Below are 11,938 nucleotides of genomic sequence, written 5' to 3'. Positions count from 1 at the left end.
AAAGTACTCATGAAATTCAAGCCACTGTAATAAGCTGTAACAGTTCAACTCTGCATTGCAGAAACCTTTGTGTTTTTAAGGAAATACACAATTTGCACAGCCAATCTAACACATCCAGTATCTTCTTTTTCTTCTAACATAAGACATTTCATTAGAATGGGAGAAAAGGCACATGAAGACTTCCAAACAGCATATACTGGAACAAAGAAAACCCCCTAAATACCCAAATTCATCAAAGCATACATGCAGCTACAGGTTCTTTTCTTCTTCATTGTCTATTTGTGCCATCGCTGTGGCAACAGCTGACCAGACACGCCTTCTCACAAGTGTGCAGATGTGCCCTTGGGATTAAATCTATAAATTAATAGGTGCTATGGCAGGCTGCTGGGTTTGACTCAGGGGGGTGGGAAGTGAGAACTGAAACTGAGTGGTTTAGACATTTGTAGTGTGGTGGAAATGCTTCATGTATCTCTAGGTCATGTATAGCGTCATATACCATCAAATAACAAGGTTTTTAAAAGATACCTTGGTTATGGCTGGAGCACTGCCATGTTTTTAGAGTAAGCTGATTATGAGAAGTGCTTGTTAACTGGAATAATCCCCAAGGAGGAGCCCACATGTCTGGTGAGCAGTGAAAAAAGATTCCTTTAGTGAAAGGGTCCATGTAGTGAACTAACACAGTGTTCAGGGTATGCAGATACTGACACTCAGTGTTAACTACAATAAACATTATTAATGCCTCACCCCAAGAGGAGGTCAGAACAACGGTTTTGTTGAAAAATGTAATTATTGTAATTATATATGCTGTATTTATATTACTAAGTTTTTTAACTTATAGCTTTAAAAAGATCTCCAAGTGGAGCCCATCCTGCCCTAAAAATACCCACACTGAACACTTAAAGCTGTGTTCCAATATCCATGTTTAGGTACTGAAACATAAGCAGTTTGATTTTAAAGGTGCTAAGCAAACTTTGACTGGAAAGGGATCTGTGGGTTCTCAGCACACCTGTAAATCAGGTCACTTAAGGTGTCTAGATATGATTTTAAGACCTTTACCAGCAGCAATTTGGAAATCCTGGATAAACAGCTTACAGAAGCAGGGTAATAACAGCACCAAGTGACTGTGCCAATTTGACTACATATAGAAATAGAACACACGGTAAATGATGGGAAAGAGGAAAGACAGTAAGAAATATCAAAGCACTAATAATCATGTACATGTACCTCTGTACATGCATGTTATAGGTTGCAGAGAAAGAGAGTTTTATGGCTTCAGCATAAATAAACTTGGATTTAGTTTTAATTGGCACCTGCTCCTAGGCCCTGCGTATTTCCTGGAAAAATTTACTCAATAGAAGGGTAGAACATGGAAAGCTGAGCAGTTACTGAAGCAACTTTTTCAGAGAAGTTGTCTGTACCTAGACCATCATATTCCTTATGCAAAGATGGGGAAGATAAAGGGCAGGAGTTTAGACAGCATGTATAACAAATAGAATAGATACAATAAAATATATTTTAATACATACTACAGAGGGCTCCATCTCCCAGATCAGGAAAATATCTCTCCTAGACTGATACATACTTCCTTCTAGCAGACAAGGAAAGCCTCTTTCTAGCCTTTCCCAGTTCCACTAATAGGTGCCTGCCTTATACATCCCTCAGTTTCCCCAACCCCAGTGCACACACGCACTATCTAGAGGCCAGAGTACAGTGATAATAAATTCAGTGGGTTACACACCACCTCTCTGCTCTCACCACAAACTTTCTGATTGTGCTTGTGGCTAACATTAACCCCTGGTGGCCATAAGCAATCTATTGCTGTTTATCAGTGACCTATAACAACACTTCTCAGCTTGTGCTGTAAGACTTTAGCCTGCTAAATGAGGGTAAAGGCTTCCATGGCATGCCATCAGCAAAACCACCAGGAGTTTAACATTGCCACGTGCCTGAAGTATACTATAAAATGTACAGAGAAGCAGGAATCCATTTCCACTCAACGAACTGCTGGTTTCCCTTAGTGGCCCTGTGGATGTGGTTGCCAACTCGCGCTTCACCGGCAGCATGTTGTCAACAGCCAAAGAAAGCTGCTTCTCCCCTGGTCAGGTGCTGCCAAGGGACAGCAAAGCACAGTGGTAGCCCCGACTGTGTCACAGATGTGTGTCCTTGCCAGCAGGCAAGCACAGGTTGGTTGGGAAACTCTGCATTGCAGCAGCGTAAGAAAATTCTCAATAGATCAAACTTTCTGTGCAGCTCTCCAGTGCTTATGAAGTTCAGCCACTGCTTGGTCTTTAGCACACTCCTGCTGCTGTCTAGGGATGTTGGGCAATTCCAGGTGATCTGTTTGTGTTGCTGTTTTCTTTCTAAGGGTCACTGTCCAAAGGAATAAACTTGAGTGGAGCCTGAGGGTTCAAAAAGCTGCTTAGCTAGGCTGTCCCACTGCTATTTGACTTCAAACGAACTAAAGTAGATAACACAGAGTATCTGGATTCTGCAAGTTGAACTGCTGCCCTGCTCCTGAGCAGAAAGGTCTAGAGTTCTCATCTTTGATGTCACTTGCAGTTAATGAATTTGCCAGCAGGACTGACAGCAAATCACAGTGTGCTAAAGCACTCTGCACCTAATGACTGTCATTAGTGTGTAGTTCAAAAAATCTGTTAGAAAGGGTTTTGCAGGAAAGAGCACTTTTAGGAAGTGCAGAAAATAATTTCAGATTTTTGTTAGATACTGAACCATCTTCTTTGATTTTATACTGTGCTAGTCCAGAGTTTGTCCTCAGTTACACTAGCAGGTTTTTCATTCTTTTGAGGTTTCGTGATTTCTGGTGTTTCTTACAAATATCTGGCTTTCATGGTTTAAACCTCAAGCCCTGAGTAAATTATCATAGATGGACCTTAAAATCTCTCCTTCCTCAAAAGTTGCTTTTCCCTAAAGTTATCTGAAAAATTGTAGGGTTCCAACCAGTTCTGCCCCAGCTGAGACGTACCAGGAGAGGTTCCAGATAGGCAGGCCTCTTGCCAAATCAAAGAAAAAGAAAATGGTATTCTGGTTCAACATTTTCATTTGCTCTGCTCTTCATTAAGTCTCCAATTATAAAAATCAACAATATTTTGAAGGAAATAATTCTTGCTATTTCTACCCAAAACCAAAGTGGGACAGAAATCTGCTGTTGAACAAGATCTGTCAACCAGCTAGTGGAGATTGGGAGTAGTAAGAATCTTTGCATTAGACAAAAGGTAGAGATACTGCAGAATGATTTAATTCACCCAAATTTGTCACAACATTTAGACCTCCTCTTTCTTCATTTTATGTCCCACAGAAATACTGGCTCACATCCTTGCAGTCCACTCATTTCAAGTTAAATATTTTTTTTGGAAATGCAAATTCCTCTGAAGCCTTTAGTAATGTAGCTGTTAGAATAGAAAAATTTAACTACAGGGTATAAGTACACACCTTCTGCATCTAATACTTAGGCCACTGCAATTTGGTGCATTACATGACAAGATGTCATGTTTACTGATGACAGATGGTGGCTGGGATGCTAAAAAGAATGGACATTCCCTTGGAACAGATTCAGGAACCTGATTTAACTATGGGGCAGGCACCTAAACTAGTGCCTACTCAACGTGATGAATGAATGAGCCAGTAAATCCTGAAACTGTAATCTCTCATTTGGATTCTGGAAATACTATATTTGAAGCTTTATGAATGCTACTGCATTGCAGAGCATGAGTACTTAGCCTTGGAAAATACTGCTGATGGGATACTTCCATCCATCACTCTGTGTGGGCTCATCTCCAAGTCACAGACTACGTCACCATCTTTGGGATTCAGCGTCTCTGTGCCATTCAACATTTAGCAACTCTGGCAAAAGCCAAACAGAGGGCTGGGAACCAATTTTCTCAAGGGAAAAAATGTCCTTTCATTGCTGGGGTTTCTCTGTGCCTGAGCATGTTAGATTTCACTATTAATCCTGACACAGACTTCATACTCAAAACATGTCTAAATAAAGCTCTCATAATAAATCAGGATTTATTATTCTAATCTCATTTAGGTCATACAGTGGCATACAACAGTACTAATGTAGGGCCTTAACCCACAATCCTTAAGGCAGCCAAAGCTTCCATTGGCTTCAAATAAAGTAATGCCTATGCATCAAGTACAGGAACTCACTGCACAAACTAATCAGAGTAACACAAGTAGCTTTAAAGCAAGAAAACTGTGGTTTCATAATTTCAGCCAATACTTGACCAGAAGAAAATTTTCTAGAAGAATTAAATATGTTACTCAGTGACGAGATGATGGAAAGAGCCAGATTCCGTGAAACAGAATCAACACTTTTGCTTCATTTTTGGAGTTTTGTCTCTATTAGGGTGGTTATACATAGATTTCAGGCTCTCCTGCAGACCACCCCATTGCACAACACACTATAGGAGCATACTCAAGCTTAAAGATGCAGCCTGCATTCCAGGCTGGTAAGAAAGTCTCAAACACCTGGAATTTCTGTCCATGCTGCACGTTCCTTGGGGTTCAAAACAGGACTCGGCAATCTGTAGATCTAAGATTAAAAAACACTGAAATGGATTTCTTGTTTTTCATTGTTTAAATTGTTCTTTGCAGCTTTCAGTTTCCCGGATGCCTCCATAACCCAGAAGGATACTTTAAATCCATGTTAGCTCAAGTAGAATAAATTCTCTCCTTTGCTAGCCTTCTCTACTTTCTTTGACAGGGTTTATCCACTTCTTTGTACCCCTCCCCACCCCGCACTGGAAAAAAACCATAAAAGAGGAACTAAAGCAGTTAGGTATTTCCCTTCAGCGGGGATTCCCGTAAATACATCAGTCAGCTGGGTATGAGCTGACTGGAAAGGAGAGGTGGACTGGATGTGGACTGACAACAGAGGGAGGTGGACTTGAGTGCTAAAGATCACTTGGCCCAGTGTCTGGGTTTTCATACCATCCATGACACATCCAGGCAGGGAACATGTGATGGGTAAAGAATAAAAGCTCATTTAAATAGGGATGATTTTAGCCACGTCCAGTAAGGGAGTTAATGTTCTTCCCATGGCTTCTGATACTTAGACAATACAAAGCATCTGGCTCACAGGTAATAAACCCCCACATATTAGAAATCATCTGCTTGCTCAAGCAGCTGAGAACTCAGTTGTGGAAGCAGAAAGTCCTGCAACTTGCTTCTCAAGTTAATGTCTGGAGAAGGTTTTTAACTCCAGTACCCTCTACCTATTCCAGTTGGTGCTGACATCCATACTAGCTCAGAGGACTGTGCAGTATTAGGAAGCGGGCTCACAGCCCGAGCAGCTTAATGTTTTCTCACTTTCTGGAAGCGTACTTGGAAGGCTGCCCACTGAATGACCACTGAAGAAATTTTTCAGCTGTAGGGCTGTCCTTGGAGCAGCACTGAGGACATTTTTGTGGGTGAGGGATTCCAGTCTGTCCTTCCTAGGAGACAAAAACAGGGTGGAAAGGGGTAGCCACTGTGGCTGGAAGCAAAGGATCATGTCTGGGACTGCAAGGTGATGTAGCTATGCAGAGGAACAGAGAATTCCTGAGCTACATCTCAAATCTACAGCTCAGGGATTAATTCCTACAGGTTGAGGAGGTTTCTTTGCTCATTAGTGAATCTGTACTTAAGATGTCTGTGAACACCTGAGTCACAAATGTAGCTCCTGAGCGAAAATGAAATAGTAAACAAATCTTTACAAGAAATTTGCTTTCAACGTTTAACACACAAACACCCTTCCTTGCCCTATACGTGTGTATCAGTTGTGTACTGTACCTTATGCTTGTATATGTGTATGTTTGCAATTAATTCCCTGCTGCCATGTAACTTGTACAAGCCCTCAGCCTACACTTGATGGCTAATGACTCTGGTAGCTCCTCCATGTTCATGCAGAGGAACGGGCGAGAGCTGGCACCTTCCATGGCCGGGCAGAAGGGTGTCATTACAGCCCCCCGGGCCTGAGCTGCGTCCCCACCGGCCCCGAGGTGCCCTCCGCCCACAGCGCGGGCAAAGGCAGCCTGGGCCCTGCCTCGAGTCACCGGCCCTCCGCCGCGGCCTGCCACGGGCAAGGCCCAGGCTGGGCTGGCCTGGCCTGCAGCCTCGCCCAGCTCCGGCAGCGGCCACAACCCCACACCCGCCTCGCCACGGTGGTAAGCGGGGCACGGAGGCCGCCCCGGGCTGAGGAGAAGGGGAGGCGCTGAGAGGGCGGGCTGCGGCGGGCGCTGCGCCGCCTTCCCTCAGACAGCGCGGCCAGGGGACCGGGCCCGCTCCCCTCACGACACCGCCTCCCCGGCACCACCGCGCCCCCTGGTGGCGCGGCGCCATGGCCGCAGCGCCGGCAGCACCGGCTGGGGCGGCGCGGGCCCGCCGGCGTAGGGGGCTTGGCAGCCGGCGTGCTGCTTTGCAAACGCAGCCGCTTCGCCTGCTGAAGGCTGGGCACAGCTCTGTAAGAAAATAAGGGAAAGGTTTTACCAGCAGCTTGTTGACGGGTTGAAACTCCTGGTTTAGTTGTTGAGGTGTTTTTTTTTAATGATTATTATTTTTAGGGCCCTGTCGGGCCCACGGCTCCGCCGGCGCCGCGCCGTTCCCTCAGCGTGTGCCGCGCCCCCGGCCCCGCAGGCTGCGAGGGAGCGCAGTGCTGGAGGTCGTGTATGATATTTCTGGCGAAGGCTGCCACACGTGTCCGTGCAGCGTTCAGAGTTATGAGGGGGCAGCGGCCTGGCGGGCAAGTCGCTCCTTTCTGCTCATCACCCGAGAAGGACACGGTGAGGAGAAATGGCAGCTGCCGCCTTCCCCCTCCAGCTCTGCCTGGCCTGAGGGAATCTGCTTTTCTGTAATGCCTGCCTGTGAGAATGTGCCTGTTTTCTTCATAAAACGCCCCATGGAAGAGAAACAGCAGTTGTTAGACAGGTTCATGTCCTTCAGCCCAGCTGCGTTTTAGCCAGGGGGTTCCCTGTCCCGCCTGCAGCCGTACAGCCCCGCTGCGGATCTCCCACCCTTTGCTCCCATAGCTTCTGCGGGGTTTTATTTGTTCACCAACTGTGGCTCACGGCCAGAAATCATTTGAGCTTTATCTCCTCCTCAACATCGTGAAAATACATTTATGTGCAAAATAATAGCATCTGGCTTAACAAAATACTGGTTTTACTTGGGGGGGGGTAGTGCCAAGAATGTATTGTATGTTTGTAAATGAGACTGCTTTTGCTTATAACGTAATAAAATAAAAAGAGGATCATTTCACGAATTTAATAATCATGCCAACTGTTAATGTTTGTTTATACTGTAATAGGACATTGAATGCGTTAGACTTCAAATGGCCTAGCTGAATAAATTGCCCTAGTGGGTGGAGCAGAGCAGAGAATTGTAAAAGTGTGAAAAAAGAAGACAGTGAAAAAAAAGAGAGGAAGAGAAGGTCTGAAGAAACAGAGCTGCAGTTGTTATTACAGGAGCTACACTAAAGAGAAACTCGGCTCGAAGAAAGTAAGCCTTATACAGATCTCTTAACCTTTGAGGGATTTTTGTAAAATTCTCACATGCAAGTTGTATGTTAGCATTATGCGGATAGCACAAATGTTGTCTTTTTCACTTCTTTTCATAAACCTGTGTCTATGTAAGTTTATTAAATAAGCACTTAGCTACAATTAAAATTCCATAATCATCATTTGTCAATACATTTGTAATAAATCATATTTATAAAAGTATATATAAATACTTTGTGTAGGTATATTAATATACATTAATATGATATTAAATATAAAAATAATTTAAATTATAACTAGATAATTGTTATGTATAATTATTAAGTAATAGGTTATTAACTATTTAAAGATTAGGAAATGGTGGAACTAAGGTTGTCAGTACAAGTTTTGTTTGAACCCCTTTGCAGGTGCTTTCTGGTGTTACTTTTAGTGATTGTTTCCCCCAGGGTCCTTTGCTTCATTCAGAGGACAGAGTGGTAGTGCAACAGGTGTCCTACGAGGAGCCAGGGTTGTTAGGAAGTGATATGGTTGTTTGAAGGGTGTAAGATATATGCAAATTGGGGGTTGGTAAAAGAAGGGTTTGCCTAAGGGCTTATCAGGTCTTTGTAACCTGTTACAGGATGAGGAGACCCGAGCAGCTTTGCAGAGAGGAGGCAGTAGGAACTGCCCATTGCAACGTGCTGCTGTGAACGGAAGAGGGACAGAATAATTTAACAGCTGGGATGGAGGGCAGGGAAGTAGGTATTTATCCTGGACATACTTCTATCACCTCCAGCTGTGCTGGCTGTAGTTTATTTTGGAGCAAACCCCAGTATAATACAGTGGCAGATTTCCAGTCCTTTTATAGAGCAGACAATATTTGAGTAAAATTACTTCAATCATTTTTGCTATTAGAACTTTTTAAGAGGTATGTTCCTGTGTGCAGCTGTATTTTTGCTTCATCTTAACTATGCCGTTGCAGAGAATGTTTCATCAGAAAGTGCTGTCTTTTGTTTTATTTTTCATATTTTATTGCTCCAGATTTTTTTAAAAAGTAATTAATGTCTAAATCTCAGCTAGGCAAAGGTAGTACAGCCACATGATTAATGAATAGAAAAAAATACAGAATTCCAAACTACCTGAATGAAACAAACTGAGCAGCTGAATTTGAGTCTTGATTAATCAGTGTGAAACATTTTCAGGTATGTGTAACCTGATTTGTTGGTTTAAATGTGAGAGATGTACTAATGAGACCTCAGTCAGTGGCATCAGCAACAAAGCTAAAGTCAAATTTTTTTTTATCTAATGGACAATGCTTGTTGGGGTTGTTGTATGTTGGGACATATTGTCCCAATTGTTTCTCAGGTTGGTGACATCAGGTGTCTTGTTACATATGTAACGGGAAGTATTGTGGTTTTTTGAGAACCACAAGTGTAAAACTGGAGTCTTACGAGGCCTACAGCACTAGCCTGTTTATTGCAGCTTGCTAAAAGTGTGTCCTGTGTTCAAAGATGTGGCAAAAGAGTGTAAAAATATATAAAGATATGAAGGAGAAAGAATTTCCAGGACTGTATCTTTAAAGGTAGGCTATGCAAGGCTCTGTATCTTCAGACAGGTTTGTTATGATTTATTTAGGATCTTATCAAACCTATTCTAATGGCATATGTATTTTATTGTGTCTATGTCTATCGATAATTTTTAATTAATTGAAACATAGTCGTGTCAGAGGAAGTTTGCAGTTAGAAGACAGTGTTATCTGGTAGTCAGGAGTCTATAGGAGGGGGCAGTCAGTCCCCCCACAGTGCTCTATAAAAATGAGTTGCACAAGAAAAATTCAGTCTGCCAAATGCTTTCATGAGATGCTAAATGTAAATTATTTTAATTTATTCAATTTGCAGAACTTCGTAAAAACAAAGCAAATTTATTTAAAAAAATGTGAAAACATGAAGCTAGTTACTTGCACAGTGTATCCTCTTTATAAAAGCCTTACAGTATTACACCAAAAATGAATAATAGTGGTATATCAAAAGTGAATGTAATGTTAGAAGTAATGAGGTATATTTTTGGGAAAAAAAAATCTTTTCATTAAAAAGTTAAACAACTGCCTCTCCTTCTGTGTAAACACAGTGGCTGACAGACACCATGGAAAATTCTCAGCCTTTATTTAAATCGCTGTAAAATACAGAGATTCATGAGGAGAAGATACAAATGTCTCTGCCACGTTTTGTGGGAGATACCTGTGTATGTAAAGCCGTTAAAAATCCTGAAATCTCAGCAGTAACAGATTACATCCTTACAGGGTGTTCCACTGATAAAGACTTAAAATCTGACCGAGTGGGTTAGCTTTCATTATATATTTTTTTGCTTTTATTAGCTTCAGCACATTCTTCGTAAGTTTTTACATTTAAGCAATTTTATGAGGAATTTTTTTTATTTGCTTTGATGGTGCAACATCTGAGCATTTCTAAATTCCGTAAGAACCTATACACTGCCAGATTATTAGAAAGAATCTTGAGCATCACCATAATTCGAATAGCTAAATTTACAAACAATGCTACCACTTGTCTTTTTGGCCAGAGACAGATAATGTTGATTTTATACCACAGCTCAGGGACGTGTTTCTGTCTTGGAAACTATGATTGCTTTCTTAGTTGAAGTCACTGTATATATTGATTTCACTCAAGTTGGTGTAATATAATGGCTGAAGATCTAATCCAGTGTGAATTGTTACGTGTGATCAGGCTGTCCAGGAATTTGTTCTGGTCACTGTATATGTATTCTGTGTCTATCCAGTCACATGATCTTGAAGAGCGTATTTCAAATGCAGTCCACCCATCTAAACTCCACGTAAGTATCCAATTTCCATAGAGTTAGAGTAAGCAAATATAATGGCTATAAATTACCTTTGCCAGTTCCAGTCTAGGTATTTTTTGTTATCTAGGTGGTAAGAGTAATCAGAATCAAATATATGTATCAGCTGGCTATTGGAATCCTGGCCACTCTGCAGGAGCAGCCACTAAAATAAAAATAAACTGTTAACCTGCATGAATGCTTGTATGCTGAAAAGAAAGAAAATGTCTCCCCCAAAATAAATATGTAATCAGATCATGGTTTAGGCAGACCATTATTTTCAGTATGGACCTTTGCGGTTTTATTATTGGATACCTCAACATGGCTATTACACAAAATAAAAGTTTTTAAGATCAATTTACATGTGATCTTCAAAGAAAAAAACCAAAATATGTCGAATGTGCTTAATCAGAGGGTCACTGTTTATTTCTTCTGGATCAAACGAAAGACATTTTTTGCAAGCTTTCCTGCACACGGGTACCCTGTGTTCTGTTATGTGCAGTGGCTTAGATTGTCTATTGGGTTTTTTTTTCCTCTGAGTTTTGCACATACCCAATGGCCAGAAATCTTGGAGGAAAAAATACAACGATGATAATAATACTCAATTTAATTTTTTATTACGAGCTCCCAAATAAGGTTGGTACTATAACTAAAGTGCTAATGAAGATTAATCTGTTTGGGAAATACATCTTTTCATATATGGTAACACAGTTTATGAATCTTGTTATTAGCACTAAAATTAAGGAGTCTTTCTGTGCATAAGCTTTATAGTCACTGCCCCTGCTTTTAAGATATGCATGTGTGTAGTGACTGGAGGCAGCTGAAGACCACTTACAGGGAGCACGACAGTTAGTGTGTATAGTAAAAAAAGTGCATTTCTCTAGATTTAACATAATATGATAGCTCCAGTAGCAGCTTCAATCAGCCCTTTTACGGCCGGTGTCTTCCTGGCAGCGGCCAGCGGAGGGTGCTGTTGTTACTTTTCTGTACCGGTGGAAAAAAAAGTCCGGAGTAACCTTGTGCTGGGTGGGAGAGGTACAGAGTGCCAGCGAGGGGTCCTGCGGTTCCCCTCCCGGCACGGCCTGTGCAAACTCGAAAATCGACAAAGTGCTTAGTAATGGTTGACAGTGAGCGCCATCTCCAGTGTGACAGGGAGAGGCGGGGGAGCAGGAAGGGAACAGCTTCCTTTAGGAAGGAGTCTGCAGCAGAGCGCTGCAAAAAGCTGTGGGGTAGGGGTCAGTTGTTTGTCTCGCTTTCAGCGTGTGAGGCTTGACACATCAGCTGGCAAGAGGTTCTCAGCAGTCACTGGACTTGGTCTGTCATGCTAGGTGCTTTTGTCTGAGCTCTGTTTCTATTTTGAAATATCTTGGTGGAGCTGCACAGCAGAAGTTTACCTCCTTTAGCATAAGCTTTGGCTGCATAGGTGCATCCTTTGTGGTGAGCTTTTGCTTCCATTGTGGTATTGTAGCTGTCTGGCTGTTTTCAAGCAATCCTGATCCCAACTTTGAAAAGTCACCTTTTAAAGGTTGCACTATGCAGTATTAAAAGTATCATGTATTGTGGCCCATGCATGTTGAATGGCATATGTTGGTTGACTTCACAGGTATGGAACC

Source organism: Falco biarmicus, chromosome 6, assembly GCF_023638135.1.
Source record: "Falco biarmicus isolate bFalBia1 chromosome 6, bFalBia1.pri, whole genome shotgun sequence".
In the NCBI taxonomy this organism is placed as follows: domain Eukaryota; kingdom Metazoa; phylum Chordata; class Aves; order Falconiformes; family Falconidae; genus Falco; species Falco biarmicus.
Note: the sequence above shows the minus strand (reverse complement) of the source record.